This window comes from Myripristis murdjan, chromosome 3, assembly GCF_902150065.1.
Source record: "Myripristis murdjan chromosome 3, fMyrMur1.1, whole genome shotgun sequence".
NCBI lineage: Eukaryota > Metazoa > Chordata > Actinopteri > Holocentriformes > Holocentridae > Myripristis > Myripristis murdjan.
In genome coordinates, this window is record NC_043982.1 from 18190674 (window position 1) to 18215244 (window position 24571).

General features: G+C 42.4%; 1 pseudogene; it reads right to left on the bottom strand.

The window, feature by feature from the left end:
* Nucleotides 1-24571, bottom strand: part of LOC115357002 (A-kinase anchor protein 13-like) — a 115343-nt pseudogene that overhangs the window by 44672 nt on the left and 46100 nt on the right.

Sequence of the window (24571 nt, forward strand, 5' to 3'; positions counted from 1 at the left end):
AAACATGTTATAAAAAAAAAATGTGTCACCTCTTTTGATTAACAATTGCAGACTAGTAATTACAGTTAATTACAGTCATGATTAACAAACTAATCTTGATTACCAATTGATTTATAATCATAAACCCTTAAAGTATGTAGTTGTGTAGCTGATATCATATTGTGACTTCACTCCTTCATTGAAACAAGCCTCCTTCACCATGTGAACTGAATCCTTTTCAGCAGGATAATCAAATGCATATTCAACTTTCATATTCACATGGAGAATAGCTAGAACCTGACCTTATGGGCTTTGAGTCTGGGTTATAGTACTTTGAAGAGGAAAGGCAGATCCTGGTTTCTAATAGCAGAGGTCTCTACTCAGTAGCTGCTATTTTTTTGGCTCTGGCATCACTGCTATTTTCTACTGCCGCTAAGGCTAGCGTACTTACTCAAGTTATCTTCATCATCACTAGAAGAAAAGTCCTGATAAGTTAACTGAGACTTAGATTTGTTGAGGATGGGGGAGAGGTTGAAAGAGAAGGAAATTCGCCTCTTACGTCGCAGGCGTCCTACCGCTGGGAGGGTTGGAGGGAGAGAAAGAACCAGATACTGATCACTCAATAAAACAAACTGACAACAATCCAATAATAACACAGACCTGCTGCATGGCCATGTGGGTAGCTAAAATATACTGGATGCTGTAAACACTCAACAAAAGAAATCATAAAGTACACCTTTTCATGGGCCCCAAATACACCCTTAAGTGTAGCTGAGGGGTGAGAGGTTACATAAAAAAAGACTAGGGAAAGGTTATAGGCTTGACCACATAAATACCCCAGGAAAGAACTAGTAAAGTTATCAAGTTATCCAACAAGTAATTGAGGAAACAAGCATCTATCTACAGTACCTATCTTTTGACCTGCCTTCCTATCTACTGACCTAGACATGTGCCTAGATACCTGCCCATCTACCCATCGATTTGTCATTTTGTCTTTTCATCAACCCAAGTCTAAGTTTTATCACTCACCATCAATGTCTCTCTGACTGATGGCAAGCATGGATACAGACTTGGTGAGCGGTAGGGTCATCGGAGGAAAGTTCTGTCGCAAAGGCCGATACCTCCTTGACTTCTGGAATAAAGAAAAAGGATCAGGTCAAACGTATTGTTAAATGATTAATTAAAAATAAATGAATAAATAAAACACAGTTGGTCACAAAGTGCTTGACAACTCAAGGACAAAGGACATGAACCCATGGCATGAACTGAGGATGTGCATGAGGAGGCCTTGGAGGCCTTGTGCAAAACAAAATGAAAACATGAGATCTGTTGGTCAAAGTCGATGAGTGTCATGACTGACCTGCTCATCCAGTCCACTGTGCTCCCCCACCTCCTCCTGCTCTTCCGTCAGGGAGACCAGAGAGCCCAGGGAGCCCCTTTCCTCACTCTCCTGCCGAGGAAGCCTTGGAGGCTCTTGGATGTGGGGCCCATGGGTGCGGTGGCTCTTAAGCTGCTCGCGGGCTTCACTGAGGCCCTCCAGGCTGTAGCTGTACAGAAAAACAGAAGCCAAGGGTGATTCTGGCTGAAGGAAGTCTGACCATCGTAAACACGCAAGCGCATGCACAAACCAAACTGCACTGTATTTTTCATCAGGCATTATGCATGCAAACACACCATACAGAAACACAAACGCACACACCTATTGCTGCTACAACAGCAAGTGCACATGCACTAACGCGCGCACACACACAAACACAACACAGATTCACAGTCCACAGGGCACAGGGTCGTCCACAGTGTTTAGCCAAACTGAGTTATCACTGGGTTCTGGAGCAGATTTACAGCTAAACGCAGCAGTAAATGATTTCCAACATCAGCATCAGTATACAGCCGTGCTGTTGTGATTACAAACCCAATTACATCGATCTACTACTGGAAATAAGAGTCCTTGAAAAATCGAATGCAATGATTATGAACAGGAAAACTACAACTACTATCTGTATGAGGTATGCTATATGGCTGCAGCTCTATAGCGTCAGGACAGACTTGGTGATAGTTAAAGCTGCAGTAGTAAATCTCTCTCCTCTTCAGCCCTGGGGTTTGTATGGCATTCGATTACCTACCAAATCATCAGTCCAACACATTCAAATATCACTAAACTAAACTGAACCAAGCTGAGTAATGACTCAGGGATTATCACCGACCAGCATGAAGCAGGACTCACCTATCCTCAGGGCTGTGCATTGTAGATGACTACATCTGTCACAGTATAAGGCATGGGCAAACCTCCTACCAGTAGTGGTATTATTTATTATGCTATAGAGCTGACAGGTCAGGCTCAAGACTGAAAAACAGTAGCTGCTGTAGCTCTGTGCTGTGGACTGCCACTGATTGACTGGGCAGGGCAGACACACATACGTGCACACTCCACACACACACACACACACACACACACACACACACACACCACACACACACACACACACATACGTGCGCACTCCACACACACACACACACACACACACACACACACACACACACGCACACAGACACGCACAGACACGCACACAGACACGCACACAGACACAGACACACACACACATACAGAAAATGCAAATCAAGGGCATGTAAATCATTGTGTCGCATTCAAAGTAGATGATTGTGTTGCTAGCAAGCAGAAAACAATCACACACATCCAAACAGTACCTGAGGCAACTAACCACATCCAGGCCATGGCTCAGGGGAGATCAGGGGGGCACCAGCTGATACTAACGGGGAGGGAGGTGGAGGGGGAGGTATGGAGGAGTGAGGAGTGATGGGGTTGTGGGAGGTAAGGAGGGGTGATGGTGGAGTAGATGGGAAAGGATATGGAGAGGATGGAGTTACTGAGATGACTAAGGATGGTGACAATGTCATGAACTGTCTTGTTTAGCCATTTACTGCTGTTGCTGCACTAGGTTATGCTATTCACCACTGTCAGAAATCACAACAGTGGTAGCCATTACAGTGCACACTAATAAAGCAGGCATTTCCATCTTGAATGCTGTACGATGTGGCCTGGTGGTTAGGGCAGTGGTCTCCAAACATGTGCTGCTGAGAGCTATGTTTCTGCAAGTTTTCATTCCAACAATTCCCTGATCAGCACACCTTCAACCAGACAGGAGGAACTGTTCGGTGGAACTACACAGTGGAACCAGTTGCTATAAACTATTGTGGTATAGTGGCTGGAATGAGCACTAAAATATTACATTATTACAGAGGGACCAAACAGGTTGAGCTGAGAAAACTCAACATTCAACTGGGAAAATCAAAGGCCCAATTTACAGTCCCTCAAAAAGGAAAAGTACAGTTACATCAGCCTCATCAAAAACAACTCTGGAGACACTAGTTTTTGTTGTTCTACAACAGTGAAACAGTGCAGGGTCTTCATGGAGAGGCCAACAGCATCCAACCCATAAGCTCTGCCATTAATCTCTTCCTGGCCTCAATCTATTTGGGATCCCCCACCTCTCTGTCACTGCATTTACAGTAACTCACTCAGTTAGAAGTTGAGGAAACCATCTGCAAAATGAAATCCTTCAGATGCTTCCTGGATCCCATCCCGACTCCCTTCATCTCACTGATTTCCAAAGTCATTAAACACTCTCCAAGCTGGAATTATTCCATCTGCATTCATGACTGCTGCCATCAGCTCCAACACAAGAAGCCAACTAAGGACCTGGAGGTTCTGGGCAATTACAGGCCTATCTCTTCCTGGAAAAGGTCATTGGCACTCACCTGCAAGACTTTCTCAAATCAACAATATTCTTCAAAAGTTCAGGGCCATGGTTTGGTTCAGCCCACAGCCTTGAAACAGCTGCGTGTTCCCTGACCCACTTGCAGTTTTTGACACTATTAACCATCCCATTCAAAAGTGGCAAACAAGCTTCTGGGGTGTTCCTCTGTCTTGTTTTAAACATGGGGAACCCACAGGGCTTTGTTTTATCTCCTGTCCTTTTCTCCATATACACAAATGAGTCGTCGGACATCTGGCACCCTACATCCTCTCTACGAGCTACTCAGACTGCAGGGGCAGGTGCTGCAACAGGTTGTGACCTACCAAGTACTTAGGCACCAGCTCAACTACAAATGGTGCCATTATAACTGTCACTCCCTGGTTCAACTACTTGGATCAACATTCACCAATCTGGTCCAACACCTTGCCTCAGGCTACAATATAAAAAATAACAAGCATCTTTTTTATCTCAAAATATTTTGAAGATCCATCGCCATAAAACCCTTGGAGACTCTGAGACTTTGGTCTAAGCTCTGACCTCTTCTAGGCTGTGCTCTTCATCGGGGTCCCTAGCACAATCCTCCAGTAGCTCCACTATATCTATAACAATACTGCAAAAATATCGGTGCATCACTCCTATCCTGTCTTCACTGGTCTGGCTCGATGTCTCCTCCAAAATTCAATCAAAACCCCTATTTAGACTTAATACTGCCTCCACAGAAATGCCATATTCTACCACAAAGAATTTGTTACCCGACAAACCTCCATTGTCACCCTCGGTTCAATACAGCCTGCTCCTCTAAGCCTCCACAACATTACAGTGCTCTATGGGACACTGGGTTTTTTGTGTGGCTGCTTATTGTTCGTATTACAACACAGAACTATAGTGTCTCTCAGCCAACTAGCTACCAGACAATTTCTTGCACATTTCAATGGGTGAAAGAGACCAAAACTTGCATTTGAAATACTAATCCTTTAGTGACAGAGCAACAATGCAGCAGTAAACCAGCAAGCATGCATTAAAAGTGAGACTTTAAATATCTCTACACACGTTTCCAATACACCCCACCAAGCAAAATATAGAAATCAATACTGAAAACAGTTGAAATGATAGGTGTAATGTATAGGTACCTTCTCCTGTGAAAGGTCGGCTTCCCCTCACCAGGACTACGGATGGAACTGGAGGTGAAGGATGAACCAGAGATAGGTAGTGGTGCAAGATGGTAGAGATGAATGGAAAATGAAGAAATGGCAAGTCAATAAAAGCATCATGCATGCATGTGCGACACTCTTGGTGAAGGCAGCATGATCCATCTGGTGGTGTGGATACCTTGGGGCACTAGAATATAGCTTCTGTCTATAGTATAGAGGCCTGTCTCTGAATACTTATAGTGGTTACCAATGATCATCAGGGACATGCCACCATGTTGAAGCAATGACAGCAAACAAAGAGGTCCTAATGTAATTGCCTGTCCCTCCGTATGAAAACAAAAAAATGAGATTTTCACAAATGAATGATATTAGAATGTAGCAAAAATGAGGAGAACAATCAGGAAGGAAGTGGTGTTGAGACCTCTTTTTCTTTCACTTCACTGTTAAATAATGGTTCAGTAGTCATGTGAATATTGCAAGAACACTAAGGCCCTGACCTTAGACATAAGCTACTTATTTTGGGATACGTGTAATATTGGTGATCTTATTCTAGTTGTACACTTATTGGAAGTCTCTCCAGAAAAGCATCAGATAAATCCCTAAAGCAGTCTTTTCTGGTTCCATTCCTCCAACATGGTGGTATATCCCTTGTAACCCCTAGCAACCACTCTCTAGACAGTCCATGGCAGACCTGTGTTCAAAGAGTCAAACTACAATGAAGTTAGGAAGTGAAACACAGAGAAAAAAACAGATGGCAGGTTCCTCATTCCCACTGTACTCCACATTAGTATTGTTGGTGTGTGTGTTCATGTGAATTTGAATTGGGGTGTGTGTCAGTGTGTGTGTGCATGCCCCGAGCTCCCTGCCTTTGTCAGGCAAACAGCAACACAGCTGCTCACAGCAGGAGAAGGAAACACACAGCAAGGACCAGAGGGAGGCAACACCAACAAACTATAACCTACTGACATCTACTGACATCTACCGACTAATACTAGACTGGCTTACACAAGACTGACTAACAAAGGTACCTCAGTCTAGGCTGGGAAGCAAAATGACCCCAAAATATCATGTCAACAACATTCTGCCTATTCTACTGATGTCTGCTAACATCTACTGTCTTACACCAGACTGGTTATCACCATCATCTAATGTCTAAGGCCGGGAACTGAGACAGCCGAAAACACCTAATCTTGATGTGACTCATCAACTTCACAGAATGAATAAATAATATTCTGCTGAGTACTGCTGCACAGGCCTATAGGTGATGAGACAGGACACCGTGTAGGCATAACTAAGTGTGCTGCACTAAGGCTCTGAATTTCATAAATTGCTATTATCATATTTATACTCAGTCTAACCTACAGTACTGGACTCATAACTTAGAGGATGGTACATCCATTATCCAGTGTAAGATTTTTAGGATTTTTATAATCACTCAGATACCATATTCTGCCATTGGGAATTAGGAATTAGGAATAAGAAATAAGAAGAAATGTTTGCAATTTCTTCTGAGACATTTTACACATTCACATTTCACCACAAGGATCAATGGTCAGTTTCCCAAGCCCAATTTCACCACAGGTATCAATTAAGTTTAATCTAACCTAGTGGCTTTCAAAGAGGGGTCCCAGGACTTCCAGGGGTCCCCAGAAAAATGAGGAATAGTTTAATCTTACTGTAATTTAATTCAAAAGAAATTATACATATTGTATAACAGGGATATCAAGGACAAAATCACTTCAAATGGTGGTCTGTGGCTTAAGGGGAATCAACTTGGGAGTCTGGAACATGAAAAAGTTTAAAACCCTGCTTTAAACTAATGTCTAATGCCTTTCATCAAAAATTAGTCAGATGTCCTCCCCTCAGTCTCTTTTTCCCTGTCTTACCTCCTCTGGTTCATCTCTGCGTCTCCTCCGTTGTTCTTTCCAGGACCCCAGCTGTGTCGGCGGAGGGGCGACAGGGAGCGAACGCTGGGCCGGAGGAGGCGCCGTGGCACCTCCGTCACTCTGTCTTTGGCTTCGTCCTCTGCTTCCCCTCCTCCTCCCGCCCCTGCCCCTCCACCACCGCCCAGTCCTGCAGCGATGGAAGACCCTGTCTGGCTGCTCTCCTCTGGGCTCCAGCTGCAGCCCAGGCCCTGGCTGCCCTCAGGGCTGGAGCTGGATGGGCAGACACTGGCGGTGTCGTCTGTGGAGGAGCAGGAGACAGAAACTTCGCTGGTGCTGTCTCCTCCTGTCACTGGCACATCACCCTGCAGACATACAGAGAAAAGCAAAAGCCTTGTTTAAACACTTTGTTACCTGGCCTCCTGTTCCAACAGACAATTGATAAAACAGAGAAAACGCATAATACAATGTGCATTAATACTCAGTTCACAAGTGACTGAACTCAACTGAAAGGAAGGCACGCCCCAAGCACAATGGGATATTAAGTAATTAATTATACCTGGGACCAGACAGTCTCTTTATGTGGAAGGTATAGCAGATTTAAGTCTCTGTGAAGTAGCAAACTATATGTAACAGCTGCCATTTTAATCCAAACTGTCTAATGGTAACAGAAGTGTAGATATTTTAACAATTATTCTTTATTTATTGTGTTAATTATTCTTTATTTATTGTTACTATACTTAAATCTGTTCATTATTATTAGTTTCTTTTCTTTTATGTTGTGTTGTTATTGTTAAGTACTTTTGTCCTTGTCCTTTAATATAAATGTAAATATATCAACTGGTGTATATTAATAAGAAATTATGATCGTAGTTATTACTATTGCTAATATTGTATTCTCATATTATTATTATTATTATTATTATTATTATTATTGCTATTGTATCATTATTCTTCTTATTATTATTATTATTATATAATGGTTATTGATAGTAGTAATATTTAAGAAGCAGGATAAATCCATCAGGTACTTGTACAGGTACTAGTAGAGGGGGTGGGATTACATAAGTTTCGACTTCTTCCCACTCCTTTTTGAACATACAGTAACTTCATTGTCTGTTGTTATTCATGTTGCTTTGTTTTATTGTTGTTCAAAATAAACTTTTCAAATCAAAAATCAAATCAAGCATAGATAGCCCCAAATGGGAATTGAAGGCCTAACCCCAGCAGTGTTGGTGCCTTGCTGTATCCATTTAAACACAAGATATGGAACTGTAACTCTTGCTGTGCCAGTGCTATGCCTCAACATCTGAGCTATAATGACTGTGATAATCACAGGAAATGTTTTTGTCTGCCAGCAACAGTGCCTAGCAATTCCTAAAAATCCATCACAACATTCACCATTATACTTGCCAACTATGTGTTCAGAGTATGACTCCCAGTGATGGTTGGTTATCTGCATACTAACCTACCAGCCATGGCAAAACAAATTCTAGGCTTCAGTTGATGGCAACTTTCCATCCTTGCCATATGTGGTTTCTAAATATTTGTTTTATTATATCTTGCTATGCTTAGTTTATTTTCTGTTTTCTTTCTTTTTCTTTTACCATTTTACTGCTTTAATATCTTACTTTCACAAAAGCCCTTCTAGGGATTGGCTTTGCAAACTAGCATCAGCAGCTATAAACAATATGATAATTGCATCAAACAACTGATTTCAGCTTATCTATATATAATGTATCTTTCCCTTTCAAATAAACCAAAATTAAACATACAAAATAAACCATGATCACTTTTACAGATATCTATTCAGCATTCCTTCATTGTAGCATGAATGAACAGAGTGCGGGGAGAGCTACCTCACCCACAGGAACAGGGTTTAATGAAGACCAAATGCCATGGCTTAAGGATAATGAGCCAGAGCCACTTTATAGCAACTCTGACATTAAAACACACACCAATAAATGATGATGGCCTCATGAAAATGAACATTTCCCCCCCAAAAATATCTATTAACGTTGTTTACAGTGTTTTTACAATTTCAATCATCATTTAAATTGACTTTAATGCCTGAGGCCTTGTGGGGCTGTTACATGGAGTGCACTGTCTATGTGCACGGTTGACCGTGTACTATGACTGTCAGCACTGTGTGTGTGTGTGTGTGTGTGTGTACACTACTTGTTTTAGTTTTTGATGTATCTGTGAACCAGTGGCAAGCAAGCAGTATCTGATGTAAAAATAAATAAATAAATACATAAATAACAATAAAACAAATAACAGGTTACATGAAGCTCAATGCATACAGCAAGGCACTAACACTGCCAGATTTATACAGAACTACACTAAACTGAGATTCAAATTCTTTCCTACGACTGTCAAAACTTGCTGGCACTCCTTGTATTGTCCTGTTCAACCAACCACACCTATCTGAATCCTCAGTAAGATAAGCAGTGGCAAGAAATAGTACTTGAAAATAATATCTGGCCAAGTCTGATGGGGGAAAAAAAATCTTACACATGCACACACACACACACACACACACACATACAGATCTTAGTCACTTTCAGCTAATTCGTAGGTGTGAGTTTTAACTGGGTCCATTGTGCTGCCAGCTGCAGTGCTACAGCAGAGCATAGAGCTGCTTCTGTTGAAGGGCTGGGAATGAAAGATCTGCTTTATACTGTGGACATGACTTCCTCTGAGAGAGCGAGAGCGAGAGAGAGAGAGAGACTGTGAGAAAATGCATGCATGTGTATACTCAAGAAGAGAGTGAGGTGTGTTGTATTGTGTGTGGTGTGTGTGTGTGTGTGTGTGTGTGTGTGTGTGTCCATGGGTGTGTTGAGGTCAAAAGGAGCAGTCTCATGACTTCAGTATTAGACCTACCCGAGAAAGCAAACAGCTGAGTTCTGAACTACATTTTGGGCATTTAGCTAATGCTGGAGTCGTAAGCAGTGAGCAGGTTAAGGGCGAGTGTCTTGCTTAACTTAAGGGTGCATGGACAGGAGCACTGGACTATTGACATATTAGCTGTCTCTGCAGTCAGTGGGATACGACCAATTACCTTTCAGTTACAGTGCGGTCATTCTTCCCACTACACTATCCTGCAGTTCTATATTATTTCTAACATAACTATGCCATAACCATGAATTTAGTACTGTATCTTACTACAGTCTATGCCAGGAATAGGCAACCATGTTCCACAGAGGGCCAAGAGCCTATTGGTTTATAATCCAGCCAAAGATTTGTCCAAGTGATTTAAATGAAAAGCCAGAGACCCTGACCCTGGCATGGTTGTGGTCCCCTCTAACCTCTTGGATATTAACATCATATTCTCTGAGGCAGCTGGTCTTCCTGCACCAACATCTGCTCATTGTTTACAACGCAAAGGACATACTGCTCACACCTCTGAGAGCATGTTTCAAGTATTCAACAGAGCATACTGAGAGATACAAGTGTTTCAACTTTAACCAAAGTGCGCCTCGCTTCAAACAGACTTTAAACAGCAGCAGAGTGACAGCAGGGGCCATAGCTTGCACTTCCCCAAGCAGCAGGGCAGATCCACCAGCTTACAAAGATTCTTAGTAGATGTTTGGTATCTCAGCCTTAGGATACTGATAAATAAAAAGCTGAGCACAGACTGACAAAATTGCTACATCATACGATGTACCATATAATCCCTACAGGGCGGTTGCAGTGGCACATATCGTATAAGATACACATGCTAGCACTTCAACATGTGTGTTTGGACCACAGTCAGAAGATAACTTGTTGTAGTGCAAAAATACATAGGACTCTCTTTCAAAACCAAGGAAATACGTTTTCCCTAATTTTTGTTACATTTCTAAATTTATATTTCTAATTTTTTGGTAATGACCAATGCAACCAGTCTTACTGCTGACTATTAAGTGCCTTATTGAAGAGCAGCTCAACCACAGCTGCTGAGTTATTGAGGGAAGACTGAAGTATGTGTCTGTTTACATGTATGTTGTTGCTCACTGACTGTCCAATTTGATACAGAATCTGAACCACTGGTCTCCTCATGGTACTGTTATCAGTCAAGTTCCTTCAACAAATGGTTTTGAGGTAGTGCAGAGTGTGAATTGTGGCGTGTTTCTTGTACCGTGAGTGTTTCTTACCCCAGCTGGTGGGGGGAATCAAACTGGCAACCTTCCAGTCACAAACTCAACTTCCCAACAACTACAAGCAACAAATCAATCAACAGACCTTTCTGAAGACACTGTCATCTCCTGTCTCAATACCGAGGAAGCTCTCTGTGTCACTGCCAGAGTCTCTGTGCGTCGTGGATGGACAGCTGGTGGTACGACTAGTGATGCTGGTCAAACTGGGTGATGCAGACTGGGAAGAGCCTGGAAGATACACAACAACAAGACATAAGCTTTAACACTGAAAAGCAACAACTCTAAAACAGAGAGAGGGTAGGAGTGATGTTAACGAGAAAAGGTTTAGCTGAAAAATCTGAAAAAGCAAGCATGTTAGTTCTAACAGAGATTTCCTGCTGGGACTGCTGGAGGCGCTACAGGAATCACCAAAGTTAACAAGTATTATCATACCAAAAAAAAAAAAAAAAAAACATTCTGGATTTGGATATTTCCCACTCTGGACCTACCTGCTTACCAACCAAACTAAAACATACACACACATGTCTTCTCTGTTTCCAGTCCTTCCTCTAAAACATATAACATCAGTGGAAGGCCCTCTGGGAAGGAATAAGGTTGTGAGAAGTGGTTAAGGACATACCAGATCAATGGCTAACTGTCCTTGCACAACCAAAAAGCAGCACTATTGAAAAACTCAACTCAATGTCTTGCATGTATCTTTCCAAAAATGACACCGCATAGTCCACAGCCCTTGGGGTTGAAGAGTTTTTTCAAGAACTATTTCCTGCTGAAAAACACTGGGAAACTATAAATCTACCCCCCAAGGAGTATAAATTCAAGATGGGTAAATAAAATGTGCTGGTGTTCTGAGTTTTTCAGATGTTATGTTTTTGCATTTTGAACACACGAATACAGTGAGGATTAAAGCCTCACTGTATTGGGGTGCCAGGAGACAGAAGATCGCAACAGACTGGACACCTCAGCAAATCACACAGTCAGTCTGGATGGATAGAACTACAGGGAAAAAAGCACTGGGGCATGAAACAACACAAGCGGGCAGCTCAACGGCATAATGAGGTGGAGGCTGCAAGAACCAGGAATTTAGGGACACATTTACTGATAAAAGTTAAGATTCAAATCCTTTAAAGAACCAGATAAAACACCAATTACAAAGAATTTTGTTTGGTTACTATGAGAAAGCTTTTAAACATTTGTTTATGTCACATTTTCATTATTAAGCTAACATATAACTGCACAGTATCTTACTTACTCAAAATATAAGATGAATGAAAATTACAACCATATTTTCAGTTTCAGCAACTTAACACTGACGCCTGGTTGCCAGCCTGGTATCCACTTTTAAAAGTTAGTGATGAGCTCATTAAGCATTTCCATGGTACAAAAACTATTTTAAACCAGGGTTTATACAGTCTGTAAACCTCAGCCTGAAAACCTAACTGTGTGCGCTGGTATCCCTTATACACCAACAACACAAGTAGTTCCCAGTATTTTGCTCAGCACTGCAGCTTGCATTCGAATAACTCATACCGTCTAGTTGCAGGATCGCACCAGACCCACCATGAGTCATTTTTGGGTATGTACCCATGGTTTAATCAGCGCTGTTGCTTTAAGCCCCCTCACTGAATGGGAAGTAATCCACCCAACAGTCCACCCAGAAAACAATCATTCGTTCTGCATACTGTGGTGCTGCAGTCTATTGTACATGTAAGGACATGTACAGATAATATCCCAGGCCAAACTAAAAGAGGAAGACTGTACCCAGCCACAGTCATTTAACAGTGGGGCTTATTTTAGCCAGCAGCCAAGAACAACTGGGTGAGATCATTGACTAAGTTTGTTATTTTGCATCATTTCTGATGTCTATTTCTGCCTGAAAAACGGAAGTTAATCTTTATCCCTGGGGAACATTTTTCATTCCCTGCTTTCATGTGACCTGGGGGATATGGTGCATGTGTGTGTCTGCAGTCAAAAAGAGCCTAGATCCTGTGTAGTTTAGCAGACAGAGTAAGGCACTAGCACAGCTAGGGTTAGGGGTTCCACTGCTGCTAGAGTCACACCTAACATAAAAATTAAATAACAAACAAAAATAGGTGGATATGCCTACACTAATGATACCTTAAGATACTGTGGAATAAAACTGCGCACCAAATGGCAGATGACAAAGCAGCTGACTGGTTATGGGCTGGGGGTTGCAGTGGGAGTGGCCATGCACTGAGCCAGTCATTACTGCATGCCTTTACACCACAGTAACAAGCAAGCAAACCACAGGGGGTGGGGGGGAATCACAGCCTTCTTGCAGCTAAATAACTGACAGATAACCAACCCCTCACACACATGCCTGTAATTGCATATGCACGTAGGCCGTTTCATGTTGTGATCAATCCAACAAGGAGTACTCTGTTCAACTCATTTAGTCCTGACTGCCTGACTGAAAGGCTGCTGAGTCCCAGGAAGCCAGGGATAATCAACACTTCAAATCATTAAATTCAATAGACATACTGGTGAAGAAACATACTCAACAGATGTATTATTTAACTGCAGTGAAAACCGGTTATAAGTACTGTAGTGTCCTGTAACAGAAAGGTTGCAGGTTTGATCGGTGTAACTGCAAAGCATCCTGTCAAACAGTCCTTGAGCAAGGCAGTAAACCCCATCCTGCTCTCCCACATGTTCATCCCATGTAGGAACACATCAACAACAGGCCTTGTACAGGTGAATGTCTTATTGGCTGTTACCTCATGACCTCATCAAAAGCAAACCGCATTACATTCCAGCTATGTCCCAAGATCAAACAACATACTAATGCGAAACAGTAGCTACAGTGCACTCATCTCCATAGTGTACTGTTTTGGCAGTTAGTATGACATAGATTAAACATACTGCTTGATTTTTTTTGTTTTGTTTTGTTTTTGTTTTTGTTTTGTTTAACTAACCAGAAATGATGACGCACGTCATGTGACACACATCATGTGCCCTTCTGCTGCCTCGTAACTGAAGACCGGAGACGGAGTTGGACAACACAGGAGCTACTTCCTTCAGCATTTCTGTAAAAAAATAAGGACCACTCCGCCTGCCTTGGCCGCAAAAATTCATTGGGTTGATGCATTTTTTCTTCTACCAATAAAACCAAATGAGGCTTATTTGTTTGAGCAACAAATCTGAAGTAATGTCTTATATCAGCAATGTTGCAGCGCATGTAACTTATACTGTCATTACGTAGATGTTTTTGGTCCAAAATTGTCTTCTGTGTCATACATGAGAGGGATGAATTTTCTTTTTATAACAATGCACCATATGTATATAACATCTGGTCTTATTGAATTTATATTAAATGACAGTGCCATGCCCACAGTATGAACAGCTACTTAAATTAGCTACTTAGATGAGTTCTATTATGCACTCATCGTGGACACTGCCTCTCATTCATTTTGACCCGAGTCAGACCTGTGGCTCAAAGTCAATATCCTCTTTGTTGTAACTTCAAAAGTGAAAAACAGCATACAAGCAAAAATAAAAAAACACTTATCTCAACAGATATTTTAGTTTAGATTTGGTTTTCCTGAGTTCCTCATTTAATTTACGATTGCCCTCTGAGTAGCTCCTCCCTTTTCACAACTCACTGTATTCTGTGAAGACAGTGCGCAGTAACTGCACCCTCAAAATACTTTGCAAATGAGTATGTTGACATTTTTGACTATACTACATTGTCATAATTCTCAAAACTTGGTGACAATGAGTATGTAGTATGGTTTTGGGTCATGGTGTCTGTGTTCAGCACAGCAGACAACACGGTGTTCCAGACATGCAGCCACACGGGTTAAATGTTGACCTGTGACCCTAAGTAAAGCTGTCTGACCTTGACCAGGGCGGTTTTGAAAGTTGACCCATTCACACTGACCTCTGACCATCATTTTCCCCAGTCACTAGTGTACTGTCACCAGAGGAATTACTTGAAGTCACTATAACCAAAATATGCAAGTGTATGTGTGTGTGTGTGTGTGTGTGTGTGTGTGTGTGTGTTTGAGTCGTGAGACGGACAGAACTTAATGCTGGGTGTTTTCTCAGGCTCCACCTCCTAACACCTGTCCACCAAAAGTAGCAGGGGACTGTGAGCTTTGACAGCTGTCCTCTCTTGCTCTCTTTCTCCCTCTTTCTATCTCTCTCTCTCTCACACACAGCACAGGTGTTAAGCTCTGCTGAATCAGTGGGTGGTTGGGGTTGTGAACAAACTGCTGTAGTGCTGGAAGGCTCACATGGTGGCCAGTCTGTCTCATTGCTCACACACACACACACACACACACACACACACACACACACACACACACCACACACACACACACACACACACACACACACACACACACACACACACACACACACACACACACACACACACACACACACACACAGGTAGACTTTGTATGTGATACACTGTCTACTGCTCATTTGTAATACGAGGGCCAGAGGCCACTGTACTCTGATGGAATAAAAGGATGGAATGTTGATGTCATGTGAAAATATTAGTACATCAATTTTCGATTTTTCATGTTTTAACTTCAACTAAAAGATGAAGTGCCTCTGTGTGGGTTGAGAAATCGCTACGGTACTTGGTCATTTGACACTTATTCATAACCCACTGAAGCATCTATAAAATGCATGGTGGTCAAGCTGAAAACAAGGCTGTTTTCTCAGTTGAAAAGTGGGCATTTTGGAGATATTAGGTTTAAAACTGTCAGCAAGAAAATCATTACAGCAGCGCTAGAATGATCATGGATGACAGAGAAAGTAAGGAAGTGAGAGCCAAGAGGAAAAGGTGAAAACGTGTTTGAAACCTAACTGTGCAGGACAAACCACTCTAAAACACCTTTCAAAGAGAATACGGTACACCGCATTCACTGTAAGTGAAACTACAGTTCCTTAATTCATAGAAATTTCATAAACTCTTGTTTCTTTGTGTTTGAAACTAAAATTCTGCCTTGCACCAAGGGTGTGACCAGGGCGTGTCTCGTTCTATATAAATAAAGGGTACTAAATTGAACAGGACACAGGCTACCCATGATAACTGTGTTATCATGCTTTAACATAAAGCAGCAACGTGACTCCAAATACCAAACAAAAGCCTGGTTGTGTGTGAGTCAGCAAGAGGTTAGATTGGGAAACCAGCACCAGCCTGACCAGTGCTGCCTAAGTGTAGCTGTGGCTGGTAAAGTTAAAAATCTTACACAAACACATGACACAAGAATATGGGATGCTGATCCAAGTCCTTCCTGTGTTGGAGGCAATTCACACCAAGCCTTGTGACTCTTAAGCCTTACTTCTCTATTGTCCATCACCTGTTTACATCTCCAAAAGCAAGTGTTTCCATTCTGCAGACAACAAGACGCTCAAGGTGCTGCTCTTGCCAAGATGATTTTATTTACTCTATTTACTTTGCCAGTCTAGACCTTCATGCAACAGGGCACACAATCACACAAGTGTTCCTACTGCCACTTTAACACCTAACACGCAGGCTTTATTTATTTATTTATGCATGCCCTGAACTACCCCCTAAAAAAGCAAATGGCATGATAAAAAGACCTGTATTTCATAATCTAAAAGATGGTGATTTATGTATAATCATATTACACAGATTAGAGTCACATTGAGATTGCCTCACTGTAATGTGGAGTATGCCCTGATACGCTTGCAGCTATGCACGTCACCTGTTTACAACCTCTGTCAAATGAGGCTGAAGCCGATAATTACCAGGGACTGTTGCAGGCTTTACAACATAGGACTGAAATGCCAGTTAACCAGTTTACACTGAGCTCAAGTCTTTGACAGTAGTGGGAATATAGCTTAGTGTAAAAAGAGTCGCTGTTGTTGGAGCTGCAGTGTCTCATCTTTATAAACCCCAGCTTTGTATAGTGCATGCAACACATAATGCGGCATATACTGACATCACACTTGTACGCAGTTCAAAAACTGCTGAGGGGGCGCATCCCACAACATGGTCTGAACACTGGCCACTAACCTCAAGCTGAGCAGAGTCTCAGCACGCGTCAACCCTGATCCTGACCAGAATGGTTTTGCAGGTCAACTTCCATCAACTGCCATCACTTTACACTTTCACATGGATGATCAACCCCTCTGAGTTCCCTCATCCGCATCTGCTTTACCAGCCACTTCATCTGGGAACTAAGCATCATTTGGAGTCCCATTCAATTAATTTCTCTTCTGCGAGGTGGTCAAATAACTAAAGTAGCTGGTTGCTTTTGAGATTCACTAGCCAGTGTGAACATTTTCCTGCCATGGCTGCTTCTGATTGCTACCTGTTACCACATAGCGTGACTAAAAACTACCAGAGAGGTTGGTGGCCAAGTTAGAGGGGGTGAGAGAGAGATTTACACTTCAAAGGAAGTGAAGTTGACTCATCCCAGCTGCTACATTCCCTCCTGCACTTCCATCAGTTACTGTGTTTACATGCACTTTAGTAATCAGGCTTTTCGTCACAAACAGGGAATCATCTGATTTTTGAAATACCATGGAATGAGAGAGCTGAACGTCTGGTCTTTTTACATGTGAGCATGTGATGATAAAGACAACAGATAAGTAAAACTGACACGATAAATACAACTAACACACACTGTACAACACTTTCTGTTCCACATGGTAAGTGAAGAGTGGCTAAGAATTTTATTTCAGTGTTATCTGATGAAATTATAAGGCAATGGAAAACACTGCGTGCTTCGACCCTCTGCTCAGGGGAAATCCCCACAAGAGGCTGGCTGATGGGTGCCAGCTGCAAGTCGACTGAGGAACCACTGACAGTGGTGGTTAACAGTCCGGGGTGTCAGCGGTGGGGTACAAACCCGATTATTGGAGGAGCGCATGTACATGGGGGTTTTGTGAAATCAGAGTAAGATAACAAAAGTAAACATGCTACCTGATTTCCTTCAGTACTCACAATAAACTGGTCTCTTGCGTGCATGTAAACAAAGTGTCTTGCTCTTTCTTTCAATATCTTCTTTCTTTCTTTCTTTTTTCTTTCCCCATTTTGCCTTTCCTTCCTTTCTGCCCTCCTTCCTTCTCTTGTTCCTTTGTTATTTGTTCCTTTTCTTCTCCTTCCTCCTTGTCATCTCATCCTTTCAAACTATTTCTCTCCTCCTCTGTTTGACAGACTGGTGTTTCATCTGTTTTCCACTACAGATAAAAGGAGGTTTGTTCTCAGCCTGATCCAGCTCATCTCATTGATCTGTTTCTCTTTTTTATTGAGACTGGTTTCTCTGTAGACTGACTCATTCTGTGGAGGTCAAAGGACCCTTTCTTCTCTTCTTGTTGTAGCTGTTGACTGGCCTTAGACAGATATCTGTTTAATATTGGCCTTTGACAAAACAAACAAACAAACAAACTAACAAACAAAAAAACTGGCAATGAGCCAGTTACATCATTCACATCTTGTATGATGGAATAAGTTGTACAGGAATGATCACCTCTAGTTGTAGAGATCACCTACTCTTGTTCAATATAAATAAAGAGACTTTTCCCCCAAACATGAATCAAATTCTAGGTGAAACACTGAATTCTTGGAATTTTTGGCATGAAACAAAGATATTGGTCAAAAAAGATATTGGCACATGGCATCGGCTATTGGCCGCTTCCCTGGTCTTTAAGTTTCATATTGATCAGATCCTAGTGCTGTTTCCAACCACCAAGCGATGATTTATACATATTTGGTTGGTCTTAATTTCCTCTTTTGAGTAGAAAGTCAGCACACAATCATTCTTCAACAACCTTATGTTTTTGAAGCCCACAAGAGAAAAACAGATTCTGAGGCTCCTCTTACCAATTTCATCCAGTGGTGCAAATGCTTTTGCTGTGTGTTGGTATCACCTTGCAACACTTTCCTCTCTAAGAGACATCTTGAAATCACCAAGTCAAACCTCAGTCTGGTTTCACTTCAATCAAATGGCCAAAAGATGTTTGTCACTAACGGGAATGAACTGTACATTTGCAGCGTGGCAACACAATTCATATTCATTATAAATAAAAATTGCAATAATGTGCACAAACAAATATGGAAAACAAAGAGACTAAGAGCTTCAAGAGAGAAGGAGTTCAACAGGTTGGTGAATAATCATCAGCAATTCAGAATGTCCACTTCCTGAAACCAATGAGCTGAAACAAATGATCCATTTTTTATCCTGTCCAGTCTGGTCGAGTAGAGTCAGATCAGTAGTGGATAGCGGTGTGTCTTACCTGTGAGCTGAGTGTTGCTGGGCTGAAGGAAGGACGCCTCCTTGTCTCGATGGATCTGCAGAGAAACAGGAAGACACTGAATTAGCCTCAGCTTCATGTGACTGTCACCCACACAGAAAAACAGCCGTGATGCAGAGCAGCACTGCAGTTGGGAAGCATTACCCAGTACACAGGGTGGGAGGTAATTAGCACACACTTTATAACTGCAGGCTTAATGAAAGAGATTATTAATCTAGTTTAGTTGCTACACTGTGGCTCATCTCCAAGAGGAACTACTTGGAAAGATCAGACTTTGCTCACATTTCAGCCTTCAGAGTCCCTGTGACACTGACACACACACACACACACACACACACACACACACACACACACACACACACACACACACACACACACACCACACACACACACACACACACACCACACACACACCACACACACAACACACACACAGTGCCTGTCAGAGCTCTGTGGTTGGCTGTAAACACACGACGCTGGGCCTCTCCTTCCTCTGTGGTCTGACTGTCTACACAACAGCTGTGTGTGTGTGTCTTTGTGTGTGTATGAGTGTGTGAGACAGAGGCAGTGGGGGGGCAAAAAGACCTTGTTTTAGCTACAAAAGCTACAGCCACCCCTCCTCTCTCAGTCAACACAAAGGATTCAACAGTTTGGCCCAAGATGGTCAGATCTGACTGACAGCTCTGAGTGTGTATCTGTCAGAGACTCAGAGAAGCTCACTGTGTTTCAATAAACTCTATCGACAAAATGTGGATAAAGAGCGCAAGCTTTTGAAATAAGATCTGACTTTGAATGTGTCATTCACACCAACAGATTATTAATCTATTAACAAATTCAGATTGCCACAACCAAACTCCCATTGGAGATGGGTATTGGGTAAATGCCTGTTGACTGAGGACATGGTGCTTTTTTTTTTGGCTGTTGTTTGTTTGTTTGTTTGTTTTCTTTTAGTTAAGTGATTTCTGGCAACGGAACTGAGCAGAAGCTGCAGCAGAGCTAACGGAGCTAGCCGAGTTTACATGATGCTCAGCGACAAGAGCTGCACTCTGTCATTTCATTTATGCAACATTTACTCTTTTATCAGAAGTTAAACATTTGGTGAATGTTTTGATTATGACAGTGGAAAATGTGGCATTTTATTCCAGCCATGGTAGCCAAAATAATGGCCAGCATTTTTATACAGCACATGACCCCAAATATGATGGGATGTTAAGTGCTTAATGATCTAAGCAAAGGCATTAAATCATCTTTTCATTTTCTTAAGTGTCCCCCTTATTTTGACATTAACTGCACCACCATAAATACAGAATATTATGAGTTCAAGTTCAGCAGGACCTGGGATGAGGTGTGTGAATTTCAGAGTTTCCGGGAATTTGCAGTCCTTGAGTTGTAGTTAAATCCCACGGAGACACCGTCTTTTCAGCCACTAAATGGGTACTTCAGCACTTCCCTAATCAGCAGGTCTGGACACTGCTCTGGTCCATTAGCAAAATAAACCCGGCGTCCGCAAAGCTGAAAGGTTTTTAAATAAAACCCGGGATATCAGCGGGATGTTTCACTGCATGTTTCACTTCTTCTGACTAAATCAGAAGGGGAAGCAAAACAGCAGAGGTAAGACCGGGAACATTAGAGTAAGAAAATACAGAATCTAAGTATGAAAACAGGAAAGGAAGTCAAAATTCGAGACTATACTGTAACTCCATCAGTGAGAAAACAGAGAACAGGGAGAGAAGTAGCAGGAAAAAAACAAGGGGATTTAAAAAAAAATAAAAATCACAGACACAGAAAGATGAGTGAGTCCCAGCTGAACAGGGAAAATCTCCCAGAATGCTTAAGAGGCACAGGGTGAGGGGGTTTGGACAGTTTTAAAGCAATTAACCCTCAACAGTCACACAGCACTCTATTGACAGGACTACTGAGACCCAGAGAGAGGAAACACTGAGCTCTGTTGTGCTGTCCCGGCCTGGGCGTTGTGTGTGTGTGTGTGTGTGTATGTGTGTGTGTGTGTGTATCACAGTAACCATGACACTCCCACCATGCACATTCACTCATAAAAATACACAGGCAGGCACATACACAGACATATACACACTAGCGTCGCGCACATGCACCGACACACAAGCCATGACACACACATGCACGCACACACTGAGTTGTCTTTTCCCACAGCTGTGTTCAGATATCAAACAGAGCCCACTGTGAGAGAACAAACGTGCTGACGAGAAAAGATTAGCTGGTCACGTAGTGCGCAGGCACATGCACACGCACGCACACACCCACACACACACACACACACACACACACACAGACAGTCGGGCACACACAGAGACATTTTAAATCAGAAGTTACTGGTAAACATCGCCAATGATTGCAGCTAAATTAAAGAGGCTAGAGAGCTTTACTTTAAACTGACTATAACAGAGACCTTAAGAAGAAAGGATACACAGTTACAAAAATAATAATATAAAAACAATAACAATAATGAAGTATGTCTTAACAGTGTGTTGGTCAATCAGAGGCCACCATTACAGCATCATTCTTTATCTATATTTCTTTATTGTTTCCCTTGTTGTGGCAGTTTGCTGACATTTATAGGTCACTGATAAGAAGTATGGAAGTAGTTAGTCTGGAAAACAGAGGCTTCTCCAATCTCTGTGTCACAGCATCAACTTCTCCTCTCCTCATCTGTTGCCCTGCCCTCTCTCTCTTACCCTCTTTCTAACTCTCTCTCTCTGCCCTTAATCAGTCAAATGATGCTCCTTGAATGGCCCTCGGTCAATCAGTCAGGTTAGGGGTCAGCGAAAGCTACAGAACAGCATCCCGGAGCTGGAAGAGATTCAAGGTGGGTTCACAACTATAGTTTGTTTGCTTTGGTCCAGTTCAGACATGAAGGTACATCTTGGCTGCATTTCACACAGCCCTGTGGTAAGTGAACCAAAACTTGTAAACAAACGACACATGGTTGAACAGGTTCTTCATCTACTGGACAGAAATATTATGAGGGAAACTGCGGTCACAGACAACAGCGTATTGCAACAACAGAGCAATGCTGGAACAATGGAGCAACAATAACATAACAACATAGGCCTCAGTATTTTTAGGTGTTTTACATGCAATCGTTAGAAACTGCCATCAGCACATACTTCCAGAAGAGTCCTTTCCCCAGTATTTGCAGGTGTGAAAGCACCCAGACAATTTATTGTTCAGTTATTTTTGTGAAGTCTCTTCAAGCAAGGTCAACACCAGAATAAGCTTCAATTCCGCTGCCACTAACATTACAAGCAACCAACAGTAAGGACGTCAAGGATCAGCGGTCACAGCACCATAAGAAGAGGAGGGACAAGAGACGAGAAAGAAATGCAGCACAGTAGGGATAGGCATAAGAGCTCAGGGGACCAGGAGTAGCAAGTAGCCTGTATGTTTTGTCCAGTTGGAATTTGAACAGTTAGCGAGTCAGTCGATCAACCATTCAGCCAGGCAGCCAGTCAGTCATCAAGTTACTGAAGAACCAGTCCCTCTCCTAAAAGCTGGCAGCCCAGATATGAACAGCCCAGTGCATATTTGTAGTGTCGGGGGAATCTAAACTGTACCCAATAAAAACACATATGGTTTAAAAATAAAGAGGAGGGCCAGTATATACACTGGAAGAGGAAGGCCTTGGACCACCGCCATGTTTCTAAGTCGGCAGGCAGCCACAGAGGCACAACAGCAAAGAAGAATGCCATGGCTGATGGAATGATTGTTTCCAGCTAGGCTGTATGTGCAGTTTGATTCCTGAGGGTTGCCCACAGCGGCTGGCAGGCACACCTGAGGGCAAAGCTATTCACAACTGCAGCTTGGAAGTGCACTGCATTCATCTTACCAGCTGACTGAAAGAGGTTAAAAACAAACATGACACTGTGAGATGCAATAAATCCACCACTTTGCCTGATTTCTCCCCGTCACCACATCACTAATTGTGATCATAATAATGATTTGCCTTTCTATTCCTCCCAGTAGGGACATCCTGTTTCCCCTACCTCCCTCACTAGAAGGTTAGAGGTCAAGGTCAGCAACATACTAACAGTCCTAGAGCTGGTAATGATTTAGTGTCTTGCTCAAGGGCACTTGAGCAGTGTGGATGTTTGAACTTGTGTCCTCTCGAAACATAAGACGACACTGATTCTCTGATCCAGATAGACTTGCAATGAGGTCAACAGTAAAATAACTTTGAAATCCTTGATCACCGACACTTTAAGCAGCCACTGTAAGGATATCAAGGGTCAGAGGTCACAGTACCCACAAAATCGATGGAGAAAATATTCCTGTGACTGAGTATGTTCGAGGACTATGCAGAAGCATGGACAAGGAGAAAATAGGCATGCAGGAAAAAAAACAAAAGTAAAAATATTTTATTCCCCCACCCTGCAGAATTCCTCACAAAGTGTTATTTTCACGTGTCTCAGTTAGGTTTTGTATTTAGTTATTAAGTAAGACTGATTCATCCGCCGCTAGCAGTTAGCAGACTGATTCCTGTACAGTTATGGTGCTTGATGAGCAAAATGATGACGTGTTTTGTGACTCCAGGCCAGGATGGATGCTGGGATGTGAAAAGCTGGTTGGAATGAAGTCATTTGGCCAAATGCCTGTTTCCATCTGAGGCCAGAGGAAACCGTTAGCTCTGCCGCTTTTTCCCACACCGTCACCACTCTCTCTCTTCCCCTCTCTCTCTCTCTCTCTTTGTCTGTCTGTCTCTATCTCTCACTCTCTGTCTGTCTGTCTGTCTGTCTGTCTCTCTCTATCCCCCCTCTTAAACATACAACACACACAGACCCACACAAAGCCCTACACACACACACAATGTCACTCTCAGTCTTGCCCATAGGCTGAACAGGGGAGCTGACATCAGGAACAAGTTTAGAAAATGACGATGAACAACAGAGGTGTTACAATGTTACAGAAACCAGAAAGATCCACTTGATAGATATTTACCTCTCAGTTCACTACCCACTAGCCACTGATCCACTATGTTCTATCCCACTACCTCTCACTAACTCCTAATCTACGAACTGCCTCTACCACTTAATCTACCTCCCACCTACTCCTAATCTACCAGTACATCCCACTACCTCCCAGTAACTCCTAATACACTGCCTTCCACTAACTCCTAATCCACTACCTTCATCTACCACTTAATAAACTACTTCCCACTAACTCCTACTCCACTACCTCCCACTACTTCCTAATCCACTACATTCCACTACATCTAGTAACTCCTAACACACTCCTCCCAACTATTCCATACTCCTAATCTACTACTGCCTAGTGACCTCTAATCCATTAAATCCCACTACCTCATAATTCACTACTCCACCCACCAAATCTAATATATCCCACTACCTCCCCGT